Below are 14,370 nucleotides of genomic sequence, written 5' to 3'. Positions count from 1 at the left end.
TCCCAGAACCTGACAGATGGGACATAAATATATTTTCTGCTGCTTCGGAAGATCTGTTTGATGCCATTTCAGCGGAGAGCTTTCCCCACATCTTCACTGACGCCCCACGCACACGATAAGAGTGCAATATATTATTGTTCTAGCACCTCTGCTATTTTGGTTTAAATTTGTATTTCCATGCTGTTACTTTGTCCGGCTCGTCTTTGAAAGGATGGTGTAATGGATCGTTGGCTGGCTCTATAATTTCTGCTTTGGGAAACGTTTGGACGACACCGAAAAACTCAGTTCCTCGCCAGGTCTGTGGTTTGTCTGCACACTGTGGGGTTACTGACTCCATGCACCACCAATAGCAAACATTACAAAGAAACAACTAAGCGCTATCACAGAACTGATAAGTAACTGTGAAACAGTAATGGTAAAAGCTGACAATCGGAACGCCACTGTTGTAATGGCTGAATGTGTAAGAAATACTGCTGTCTGTGATGTCATAACGTACCGATACCGTACTCCTTACTTATCTCTGGTTTCTGGAACTATCGGAGCCGAGAGCGCCTTTTTCTCTGAGTGAGCGTTGTCTTGCTGTATAATGACAAAAATGCCCCAGCGCTAGTGGACAGCCCGTCTTGGCGTAGGCAGAAGAGTCGGTGTTTAGCTTCCGACGCCGCGGACAAGTACTATGCAGAATTTTCTAGAAAGTGGAATTAGTAGTGAAAAGTGTTTCGTCAATTTGTGGAAGAAATGTATTTGAGTAATTCAGTTCTTTCGCGGGAAGGCACGCGGGATTAATTAAGAAATTTGCGGCTGATACAGTGTCGTGTTTAGGATCAGTAATTGTCATGGAGACATATGTTGTTGGTAGGACGTACATGTAAGGGCTACCTGTTTAAGTAATGTGGAAACTCAACGTAGGAATGGCTGTTTCATTGTGAATATGAAACGTAACTGTTAAAACGAGATTGGATAACCGTGGGCATCGTTGGGGAACTGTGTTCGTGCTAAAGAGAAAATGAAACAAAGTCAACTGACTAGTACGTTTGTCATTTGACAGTGACATTTTTCATTCTTAAATTTAGTGTAAGAGACACATATTCGTGTTAGACAACGGTCAGGTTTACATCTTAACGAAGCGTGTACTCACAGCAAACACAGAACTAAAGAGACAGAGACAGTAATTTTACATCTGTCTCTGTGAAAGGACACAGCCTGTATTTTATCATTATTTTACAGGAACTTGATGAGAGATTTCGGAACTGCAGCAGTTCCCAGAACCTGACAGATGGGACATAAATATATTTTCTGCTGCTTCGGAAGATCTGTTTGATGCCATTTCGGCGGAGAGCTTTCCCCACATCTTCACTGACGCCCCACGCACACGACAAGAGTGCAATATATTATTGTTCTAGCACCTCTGCTATTTTGGTTTAAATTCATATTTCCATGCTGTTACTAAAACTAAAGAGACAGAGACAGTAATTTTACATCTGTCTCTGTGAAAGGACACAGCCTGTATTTTATCATTATTTTACAGGAACTTGATGAGAGATTTCGGAGCTGCAGCAGTTCCCAGAACCTGACAGATGGGACTTTTCATTTGGCGTACAGTGCGCCGGGACGATTGCCTTTTGTTTCAAGAACGGGGAGGCGGTATGCCTCAATGAGAATTAACTGTGAACAACAGACCTGCGAGTCAACGTATGGAGAGAGCAATAAGAGTGCGTCGTTGCTGACAGAACGTCTGTGAAACGAAAATATATAACGTACTCGACTGCAAGGGAGACAGTAAGAGCATTTCTACATCCTCTTGGATTGCAGCGGTTCGAGAAGACCATCAGGATGAAACAAGGGAGCAACACAGTTTGCAGCATCGCACCGCATCACAGCAATCAACAGTCGCAGTAATAAGTCTAAGTGTTGCAATAATGGCAGTTGTGCCTAATTTGAAACAGTTGTTGTAAGCGAAACTTTTCAGTTATTTCACGCGCGACGAATTTTTCGCAGCGGAAGTTAACTAGGCTTGTGTTTTGTACCTTTGACTTTAGAGTATAGTAATGTCGTTGCAAAAGGAGAAAATAACAGCCAATAGTGTCGTGGAAAATGAGCTCGCTAAAGAGGGAGAATGTTATAGTCCATGGATCAAAGACTCCGGTTTGGGGACGTGATTATCAGAGAATCGGTAGACGTAGGACTAACGATTAAATGAAGGGCTTATTTCAATAGTGGTACAAGTCCATTACCTCCACTTTTCTGTCTATAATGTTTCTGACATTAATGGTCCAAACAAACAGAAAGAAAGATTCATCTCTAGCAAGAAGCCATATGCTTGAATATTTCTGGTACCTCAACTGCAGATTTTTCAGCGCTTATTTAACTTCAGGACTCTGTATCTCAGAATGAATAAAAATGGACTTATACCACTATTGAAATAAGCCCTTCAAATTACGTGTGAGTAAAACCTCGGTGTCGCTGATATAAATATGGGAAGAACTATAAGGGATCCCACCTAGCAGTAAAATCAAATCCCAGTCAATTAAAAATAGCAATCAGATACAACGGCACTAATCAACGCGTTTATGCGAAATCGACAGAATAACGAAAAAGAAAATAGGGAGCGTGAAGAGAAAATGGCACAGTTATCTAGAAAAAAATTCAAAAGATTTCGGGTTGGCTCTGAGCACTATGCGACTTAACTTCTGAGGTCATCAGTCGCCTAGAACGTAGAACTAATTAAACCTAACTAACCTAAGGACATCACACACATCCATGCCCGAGGCAGGATTCGAACCTGCGACCGTAGCGGTCACGCGGTTCCAGACTGAAGCGCCTTTAACCGCACGGCCACACCGGCCGGTGGATTTCGGGTAACTCAAGCAAAAACTGCGAGGAAAATGACACTGAAGCGCCAAAGAAACTGGTATAGCCATGTGTACTCAAATAAAGAGATATGTAAACAGGCAGAATACGGCGCTGCGGTCGGCAACGCCTAAGATAACAAGTGTCTAGCGCACTTGTTAGGTCGGTTACTGCTGCTACAATGGCAGGTTATCAAGAGTTAAGTGAGTTTGAACGTGGTGTTATAGTTAGCGCAAGAGCGATGGGACACAGCACCTCCGAGGTAGCGATGGGGATTTTTCCGTACTACTATTTCAGAAGCGTACCGTGAATATCAGGAATCCGGTAAAATATAAAATCTCCGACATCGCTGCGGCCCGAAAAAGATCCTGAAAGAACGGGACCAACGATGATTGAAGAGAATCTTTCAACCAGACAGAAGAGCACCCTTCGGCAAATTGCTGCAGATTTCGGTGCTGGTCATCAGCAAGCGTCAGAGTGCCAATCATTCAAGTAAACATCATCGATATGGGCCTTCAGAGCCGAATGCCCACTCCTGTAACCTTCATGACTGCACGACACAAAGCTTTACGTATCGCCTTGGTCTGTCACCACCGACATTGGACTGTTGATGACTGGAACATGTTGCCTGGTCACACGAGTCTCGTTTCATATTGTATCGAGAGGATGGACGTGTACGGCTACGGAGACAACCTCATGAATCCATGGACCCTGCATGTCAGCAGGGAACTGTTCAAGCTGGTAGAGGCTATGTAATGGTGTGGGCGTGTGCAGTTGGAGTGATATGAGACCCTCGATACGTCTAGACACGTCTCTGAAAGGTGACACGTACGTAAGCATCCTGTCCGATCACCTGCATCCATTCGTGTCCATTGTGCATTCCGACGGACTTGGGCAATTCTAGCACGACAATGCGACACACCACTTGTCCAGAATTGCTACAGAGTGGCTCCAGGAACACTCTTCTGAGTTTAAACACTTCCGCTGGCCACCAAGCACATTATTGAGCATATCTGAGATGTCTTGCAACGTGGTGTTGAGAAGAGATCTGCACCCCGCTCACATTTATGGTTTCGTAGTGTCAGTTCCCTCCAGCACGACTTCAGACATTAGTTGAGTCCACGCCACGTCGTGTTGTGGCACTTCTGCGTGCTCGCGGAGGCCCTACACGATATTAAGCAGGTGTACCAGTTTCTTTGGCTCTTCAGTGTATAAAGGATTTGCAACGTGACCGCCACACTTACCGAAGTGTACACGGAAACGACAGAAATCAACACAGTTCGCCAGATTGTTATCCTCCAAATCTCACGAAGCTACCAAGGCATTGTGGGGTATCAGCCGTCCCAACTTGCGACGCACGTATCACAACAAAGAGCGCTGCTGTCGCAGACACCATTTCGCTTTCTGCGCGTTCAAGTACCTACGTAACGCCGCACCTCATCCGGTGACGAGAATGTAGGCCGCCGCTCGACCACTCTGCGGCCAGTGCACGCTCCACGCACAACACCGGCTGCTTCTGTTCGCCATCAAACGCAGTCGTCTTGTCCTCGCCATGAGCATCAGTAGTTCGTCACTGAACGTCCGTCATCATCCTCGGCACCCTCCTACTCATTGCCCACTACCGTTTTTATTGACTTCGTCATTGTGAGTACGTCCGAGGCATCGTCACGAATTAAAATTTCAGTAGTATGGGCACTCGTCCTCTGAAACTGTATTCAGTTCTGTTCATAAATAATAAACGAACAGCTGTTACTGCTACCCGTGCATTTCAATTGTCACTTATCCGATCCCTCTGTCACGAATAGAAAAGCTTACTTTGACCAACCGCCGAATTGGAGACCTACAATGGGGCGCGTTTCAAACTCTTTCAGCTGCTGATAATGCTGTCTCCCATGAAGATGCGGCATCTTTGTGTCCTCCATCGTGATCACTCAAGATCTGACATAGTTCGTGCCCCTTATGTATCATACAGGAGCTAGTAACAACACTAAACACGAACGACACTAGTTCACTCTTGTGGCCGTTCTTCTTGCCACAAAAAATTGCAATTCTATTTATTTCGTCTGCCAAAGACGGCCCCTGCCAGGCAGCCTACACTCAAGACACCCCTGTGTACCATATATCATACACAAGCACTTGCGGGCGCAACCAATAGGAAAATAATTCTTCAAAACAAACAGAACTTGCTAGAGACTAATACGAACCTTTTTCTGCAGAGGTCGCCTCACAGATACAGGGAAAGTTGGAGTACTCCGCCAGCTTTATAAGGCCAGCGCAGCAGCAGTACAGCCAGTTATTTGTTTTTGTGTGTATATAGTGATTGTTCGAGAAGGTAGTTCAGTTTCAATAAACGACGTTATACTGAGTGTTCTATAATACTGTTTATTCTCCAGTGGGACAAATAACTTTTAGCGACCATTCATCAAGAGCGTCGGTGAGGTCCAACGGAGCTGGTCCTAGCTCGACGAGGAACTGGCTGTACTGCTGCTGCGCTGGCCTTATAAAGCCGGCGGAGTACTCCAATTTTTCCTGTAACTGTGAGGCGACCTCTCCAGAAAAAGGTTCGCATTAGTCTCTAGCAAGTTCTATTTGTTTTAAAGAATTGTTTTCCTCTCGGTTGCGCCTGCAACTGCTTGTGTATGTTATATGGTACACAGGGGTGTCTTGAGTGTAGGCTGCCTGGCAGGGGCTGTCTGTGGCAGACGTAACACTAATAATTTACGTACCCGCCGATGTTGTGTACACGAATGATGTTACGTTGACTTGCAACCATGTATTCTGGGTTCTTTTCTTTTTTAGTCAGGCTGTGTATTAATTTCCAACAATCGGTTCCTGATCTGCGAGTACCAGTCTAGGATCCTCCACCATATCCGTAATTTTAGCCCTGAAGGTTTGGGACAACTCATATGTGTGTCCGTTCATTTCCTATCCGTCAGGTGCTGGGAGTGGTTGTATTTCCAAAATCTCTCATCAACTTCCTGTAAAACAATGGTATGCTAGGTCCCTTTGTGTGTCAGAAATGTTTTCCGTTCGCTAATCGTTAATCTAAATATAGAATAAATTATTCAGCTTCGAGCAAGGGCAGATGACAATATGAGCGTGTGAGAGAAACGTTTGGCAATTCGTTTGCTGATCTACCGTTAGGAGTCTGTGGCCAATAATACCTAACGAAATTTTCTTTCAAAGCATTCATCCATAAAACACACACACATCACTACACTTGATGGAACTCTCATTACACGAAATAGTTACACATCTCCAGGTCTGAAATATGTAACGACGGGCCACCTGCACCACAATTGCTATTAAAACCGCTCACTGAGCCAATGGATTTGCTTTTCTTTCATTTATTCAAGTCTCAAGTTGGATAGCATTTCGTACCATCTATAGTATCACGGAACTTCTAAAATTTCCAGCCGAAATCGTTGCCTTTCGACGCTGATAACTGTAAGGCTTCTGTCGTACTTGAAAATTTTCTCAGCATTTAAAGTATATCCAAGTGAGTGTTTGCTATAACGTTTCAACTGAACTGCATTCTGAATATCTTAATTTATGTGTCTTCTACAGCATCCTCGTGGTGGCAACAGAGCCTGGGCTTTCTTTGTGTGTCATATTCTCATAACCTACATATGCATTACCCCATAGGGAGGAGGGAAAGTTACGATTTAATGTCTCTTTGACGAGGAGAAAGCTACTCGAATATCTCATCACAGCGGCATACCTCTTGGTTGTCTTACTCTGAAGATACTGATGACCTCCCTGTTTGATCCCTCCCCCCCCCCCCCTCCCTCTTTAAACCAACCAACCAATTTTACTCTGAGTTTTTATAACAATCAGTATCGCTACATCTATGCCTGCCGTAACGTTTGCAATGTATATTGCACTTTTCACGCTTCTCATTTTAAACTTTTAGATTGAAATTGAAAATCTGTCGAGTATTCCCCTGTAAATACGCGGCCGGCCGGGGTGGCCGAGCGGTTCCAGGCGCTACAGTCTGGATCCGAGCTACCGCTACGGTCGCAGGTTCGAATCCTGCCTCGGGCATCGATGTGTGTGATGTCCTTAGGTTAGTTAGGTTTAAGTAGTTCTAAGTTCTAGGGGACTGATGACCTCAGCAGTTAAGTCCCATAGCGGTCAGAGACCTTTTTTTTTTTTTTTTTTTTTTTTTTTTTTTGTAAATACGCGTAAAAGGAGGAGAGAAAGATTAGCGTTTAAGGTTCAGGCGGTGACGATGTCATTAGAGACGGAGCACAAGATAACATTATGGACGAATGGGGAAAGAAATATGACGTTTTTATTTGGATGGTTTAGGGAAACAACGCAAAACTGGCGCTTGGAAGGCTTGACTGGAAATTCAGTCCGCCCAAATTCTAGTTCCGTGTCTTACCGCTAAACCACCTTGCTCGTCTGATAAAAAGAATTATAGCGTTCCGATCCAAAATAGCGATACCAGTACCACTCCTCAAGTCTTCAGTATAGAAGATGAAATGCATTTACATAACTAATTAGTTCTTGGTCTGTATAGCGGAAGGTGTATCGAACAATATTCTCCTACAACGTAATATTTGCAGAAAGAGAGGTATGGACGTGGGGAACTTTCATCTCATATCACAATACTATAGAATTCCGTACTAACAATGTTTTTTGCATGTTTTGGAAAGGCCAAAAACAGGGAAACAATACAAACCTAAAGCTGAGTTCGGAACGCTCAGTACTCTGGTAAAAGCTCTACGAAGAGTTTTCTGAGTTTTACTATTTATAAAGAGGACGAAGAAGATTTGAACTTCATGCAGGAAAGAAAAAACGTTTTAATGTTGTCAGCTGCGCCGCTTCTGGAGTATTTACGTTTTCCTGTCGTATCGGGTTTTAATATCGTGCAAGGCAATAACAACACAGTGGCGAAACCTTCGGTGAAAAATTCTTATCAAATTCCTTCTAGGCGACTGGAGAGGGAATTTCGTATCATAAAATCATACGACAAACGTGGATGGTATGCAAGAATTTCCGGCGCTCTGTGATAAAAGCAATATTTTCCTTTCACTGGAAACGGTGTCACAGTAATAATATAAGTTTTGCAAACAGATGAAAATCGGATGGATCCAAGTCGGGACTGAACGGTGGATAATCGATGAGAGTGAACCCAAAAGCGTTGAATTGTTGCAGATATCGTGGAGCTCGTGTGTGCTCTGGGATTTTCATGCTTAAGGAGAGTGTGCTCCATGTGTGAACGAACTCCTCGACCTCGAAACTCGATTACAACACTGTTTCTCGCGCACCGACATGGTTGCGTTATCTACCACCACGTTACACGGTAGAATGCCGAGTCCTCTAGCGGCAGTGGGGGCTGCAAACATGTATCCATGAAGGGTACAGATATACTCGTAAAATGTTAATAACCTTTGTTTCATTTAAAAAGCTTTAGGAATTTTCACATAAAAAAATCGGAAGCATTACTTTCCAGCACGCCCTCGTATATTTGACATAACATTTAACTGGTACCGAGAGACAAGTGTGAATATTATTTATAGCATCAATGACTTCAAGTGTTAAAAAAGAAGTTAAGGAAAGTAGGAATTATTTTTGTTTACCTAGTGTGACTGGAAACAGATGGTAGATTATAGGGCACGTAAACGGAAAATGACATAGAACGCCGCAGTACTGATTTCGGGCTTCCGGAATTGTTTCATTAGAGAAGATGGTTCAGATGTCATAGGTTGTTTGCGTTGTCAGGAAAGGTCGTCAGACAGATTCACCCAATTATAAGTCTGTATCGCTGATGTCAACCTAAATTAAGGAACGCGTTTTATGTTAGCGTGGAGACCGAAAACATCCTTTGTAGGAGAAGTATTCCGCAAATAATATACCGAGCGAGGTGGCGCAGTGGTTAGCACACTGGACTCTCATGCGGGAGGACGACTGTTCAATCCCGTGTCCGGCCATCCTGATTTAGGTTTTCCGTGATTTCCCTAAATCGCTCCAGGCAAATGCCGGGATGATTCCTTTAAAAGGGCACGGCCGACTTCCTTCCCTAATCCGATGAGACCGATGACCTCGTAGTTTGGCCTCTTCCCTCAAAACAATCCAACCCAACCGCAAATAATACTCGTCCATGAGCTCCGTGGAGCATAAATCTTGCTAACTGCCCATGGTCAGACACAAAGAGAAATTCGAGCAGACACTGTGTCTTGCTGGCAGTCGTTCTATTATTCGCGAATTAAAAATGGGAAGATTAGGATTTAACACTGCGAGAACAAATTGATGATTAGGGACCGAGTACAGGCTCGGTTCGTGGAAGGATGGTCGAGGAAATCTGCCATACACTTTACAGAGGAACCATCCCAGCATTTGCCTTGAACGACTTAGTCAAACCACAGCTAACCTATTTGAGCCACTGTTCTCCCGACTGAGTCCATTGTCTTAACAATGCGCCACCTAGCTATATCCTGCCAAACAGGAAGAGGTGCAAGTCATAGTGGCACGAGAAATATATATCTTGCAGATCATATATGTACACTATGTGATCAAAAGTATCCGAACACCTGGTTGAAAATGAATTACAAGTTCGTGCCGCCCTCCTTCGATATTGCCGGAATTCAGTATGATGTTGGCCCACCCTTAGCCTTCATGAGAGCTTCTACACTCGCAGGCATGCCTTCAGTCAGGTGCTGACAGGTTTCTTGGGGAATGGCAGCCCATTCTTCACGGAGTGCCGTACTGAGGAGAGGTATCGATCCACGGTGAGGCCGGGCACGAAGTCGGCGTTCCAAAACATCCCAAAGGTGTTCAGTAGGATTCAGGTCAGGACTCTGTGCAGGCCAGTCCATCATAGGGATGTTATTGTCGTGTTATCACTCCACCACAAGCCGTGCATTATGAACAGGTGCTCGATCCTGTCGAAAGATGCAATCGCCATCCCCGAATTGCTCTTCAACAGTGGGAAGCGAGAAGGTACTTAAAACATCAATGTAGGCCTGTGCTGTGATAGTGACACGCAAAATAACCAGGGATGCAAGCCCCCTCCATGAAAAACACGGCCACACCATAACACCACCGCCTCCGGGTTTTACTGTTGGCACTACACACGCTGGCAGATGACGTACACCGGGCATTCGCCATACCCATACCCTGCTATCGGATCGCCACATTGTGTACCGTGATTCGTCATTCCACACAACGTTTTTACACTGTTCAATCGTCCAACTCCTTACACCAAGCAGGGCGTCGTTTGGCATTTACCGGCGTGATGTGTGGCTTATGAGCAGCCGCTCGACTATGAAATCCAAGTTTTTTCACCGACCGTAGCGGTCGCGAGGTTCCAGTCTGTAGCGCCTAGAACCGCTCGGTCACTCCGGCCGGCGGAGGTTCGAGTCCTCCCTAGGGCATGGGTGTGTGTTTGTTGTCCTTAGCGTAAGTTAGTGTAAGTTAGATTAAGTAGTGTGTAAGCCTAGGGACGGATGACCTCAGTAGCTTGGTGCCATAGAAACTTACCACCAAAATATCAGTAACACGTCACAACACACACACACACACACACACACACACACACACACACACACACACACACACACACATATATATATATATATATATATATATATATATATATATATATATATCTTACAATTACGTGGTTGAATAAACGCTGTCCTCTAGACAGAAATGCAATGCGACTTTACCAAATAATGGAAAAATGTGTTCGTGTGAGGTATTGTTAAGCATACTGGTTACATCAATGTCAAAAGTCACTAGTACTTAGTATATGCTTGATGAGCGGGAAGCATAAGGGAAACTAGTTCCTGACATGCTGCTGAAATACAGTATTTCTGCTCTTACCACCTACCACACATCAACGGTTTCGTGTAGCACCATCGAAAAAATCCCACAGGAGTGACATATGGTATTTGTGCTGGCTATGGGTCAGGGCCTCTTCTTACAGTCCAAAGATGAGGGTAACTTTCATGTTTCTGAAGTCCTCACGAACACTGCTATCGAAATAGAGTCGTGCACCATAGCGTTCAGACCACACCCTTTCATCGAAAAGAGAAGTACAGTTTCCAGCTGTGGTAGTACATCTTGATGTTTGGTTTGTTGGCCGCTCAACTGCGCGGTCATCAGCGACCGCACAAATTCCCAATCTGTACACAGTCCAATCTAGCCACTTTCACGAATGATGATAACGGAAACATTCAGTCCCAGGGCAGAGAAATTCCCCAAGCCGGCCGGGAATCGAAACCGGGACCCCTTGACCCAGAGGTAAGAACACTAGCCACTAGCCACTAGACCACTAGCTGCGGACAGTAGAACGTTTTGAATGAACAGTAGTTAACTTATAGCTTTCCTACTAAGTGTCGGTAAATAATGTGGTCTTGGTTGATCTTACACTATTCTAGCCCGCAAATAAACAATCGTCATCTGAGATGATCATGGGAAGTAGATGTTATGGCGATTGAAAGCACCATCACAGCTCAAAGAGGCGTCTCCATGATCACTAAGAACAATACAAACTGTACGAAGTTCGATACTGCAATGTCAATAACAAAACTTCAACCTGGGCTTGAAATCGTCTGGCTCTTGCTTGCACGCGTTTTCTGTGATAAGATGTAGTTACTGCTCCACCAGCTCTCTCTTCTCTGTAGTATTTGACACTTGCAGTTCATAGACAGCTTGACGCATATTTATTGTTGAATATCCTCCCACATGATCCTACATAATCTCATTAATTTCTAGTAAGCTAAAGATTTCTGTAAAGAACCTGCGCCAGCTAGCCTCCACTTGAACCACCCAGTTGCTCGTCCATTTCTGTGCACGGCGATAAATTTATTTCAGTGAGGATGAAGCCAATTGCATTTATGTTCCCTATAAATTAGTTCATCTTTCCGGGCATTACATTTTGCTGCACCATATGTAAAAATGAATGACTGCAGTTTCTTGTAACGAGTAATGCTGCAGTATCGACAACGAATCATGAACTGTACACCGTGGTAAGCTCCACCACGCACACGAGTCAAGCGACTCTGAATAGTTTTTCAAGGCAATGGCATCACTGTCAAAAGAGAAAATAAAAAGAAGAAAACTTGCCTCATTCTAGACTTCGCACTGTCTGAAATATTCATTTCTGCCCATTGGTTACCAATCTCAAAATACTTTTTATCAGGATTATCTATACCAGCTACCTAAGTTTGACCGTAATGGTTTGTGACACCTTGTTAGTTTAGTTCCCTTATTTACATGTTTCACCGAGAGTAATTGCAACCTCTCGCTATACCGTGGAACGAGTGTTGCAGCGCACTTTCTCTGTCAGAAAAATGGCAACATGCTGGCCATTTACATGACAGTCTTCCAAAACTACTTCTATGGAGTATAAGAAGTTGTCAACCAGATATGTTGCTGCTGCTGATCGTAGGTTTAAGGAGACTAAACATCTAAGGTCATCAGTCTCCTATTCACCCCGAGGACGTAATCAGTGTACCCCCTCTCTGCGTCTTCTGTGTGCAAGATTGAGAAAGTTTTTTAAATGTTTGCGTATCGCGTACCTAAGGCGGGACGTCGGGATTCCAGCCCGGTATCCACCAACCGGGATACTGTAAACCACATAGAAATAATATCTGCGCTTGTCGGCACACCAGCCCTCATCGCTAATCCGGCAGGAAGATTCAAAACGGGGCCAGCATGTCTTGCCTTGGCCCACATGTGGTCCTTAAAGGGGCACAACTATCCGGGCGGATCAACCAGGTAAGGTTTCAGCTTATGTTTCAAGTTAATTTTATTATCTATTAAAAATATTATTTGCATAACTGGGTAGATAGTCAAAGAAATTTACTGCTAAATACCACACTCCTTTCTGCACTACAAACACGTTATCACACTTGATCATGAGAGCTATAACAGACGCAGAGAGATGGAACACACAAATTCCTTCTCCTGGATAGTGCTGGCTTCAGCATGTTGTCATATCATAATGCTGACTTCGTAGAGAAACGGGAAACGGCAAAACGAAAAATAGGACCGATCTTTCAAACTGATAGTGATTAATGGTGTTCCTCTGCTGTCTGCCAAGTAGTTGTTTCCATTTTATACAGAATATTTCGACGACCGACCCAGCCATCTTCCTCAGGTGCTGCGAATTTTGCTTTTATGTGTCCTCGCTGCCTCAATTCGAACCAGACTGTGTGTTGGGCTCTCGAATTCGGCCACCCAGTACGCTCTTTGACGCTCTTTTGTTTTTCAGAGAACGCACTGATATTTCGTGAAACACAATTTCGCTCAGCGTTTTCCAGCTCTGGTGGATGTGATGGGCGGCGAGATCTTACTAAATTGAGTGCCGGACACCAAGACTTGTTTAAATTGAAACCTCTGTTCTCGTTTATTAGGTTTTCTGACATCTAGATTTTATGGACGCCTTAATTAAACTCTCCCAGAAACTTGGTCTCTGCACCACTACACTGCTCTCATCATAGAGTTCTGCGACAGCTGGTTTGCTTGGTTGTTTCAGTCGCGTATATCGCTGATGTTCTAATAACCTGCCACACGTAAGTCATGCCACATTCGAATAGAATGCGTTACACATCCAGATCGGCTTTGACGTTAAACAGAATGTAGTCTCCATCTTTACAAGAGTTCCACTTTCTGAGGCCGGCCGGGGTGGCCGTGCGGTTCTAGGCGCTACAGTCTGGACCCGACCGACCGCTACGGTAGCAGGTTCGAATGCTGCCTCGGGCATGGCTGTGTGTGATGTCCTTAGGTTAGTTAGGTTTAATTAGTTCTAAGTTCTAGGCGACTGATGATCACAGAAGTTAAGTCGCATAGTGCTCAGAGCCATTTGAACCATTTTTTCCACTTTCTGCTTCCTTGTAACTAATTGCGAAAGACTTCGACGACTATTTCAAGGAACTTTTGTTCGACGGAAGATATTATGAATAAACCGATGCACGATGATGGATAATCCATTATCACCTGTCGTGGTGAACTTGTAGTTAGAACACTTTGAAGCAAAGACACTAGAATCCGCCAAGATGAAAAAAAAAAAAAAAAAAGGTTCAAATGGCTCTGAGCTCCATGGGACTTAACTGCTGTGGTCATCAGTCCCCTAGAACTTTGAACTACTTAAACTTAACTAACCTAAGGACATCACACACATCCATGCCCGAGGCAGGATTCGAACCTGCGACCGTAGCGGTCACGCGGTTCCATACTGTAGCGCCTAGAACCGCTCGGCCACTCCGGTCGGTGCCAAGATGAAACCAACGTATTTCTGTCGGTACGTCGACACATTTGTGGCGGGGCCTCATGGAGCGGAAAAACTTGAAGATTTCCTGGAACATTTAATTTTATCAGTCGTAATACAAAATTCACGATGGAACTTGAAAAACAGGGCCAACAACCTTTAGGTAAGAGGAAAATATACAGATCTGAGTCACAGTGTGTATAGAAAACCTACACACACTGACCTCTATCTCCTGGCCTCGACCCGTCACCATCCTTCACAAACAAATTCGGTGCTTCAGGATACTGGTCTGTAGA

The sequence above is a fragment of the Schistocerca serialis genome, chromosome 3 (assembly GCF_023864345.2).
Source record: "Schistocerca serialis cubense isolate TAMUIC-IGC-003099 chromosome 3, iqSchSeri2.2, whole genome shotgun sequence".
NCBI classification, from domain to species: domain Eukaryota; kingdom Metazoa; phylum Arthropoda; class Insecta; order Orthoptera; family Acrididae; genus Schistocerca; species Schistocerca serialis.
The sequence above is the reverse complement of the archived record's forward strand: the minus strand, read 5'-3'. Positions refer to the sequence as shown.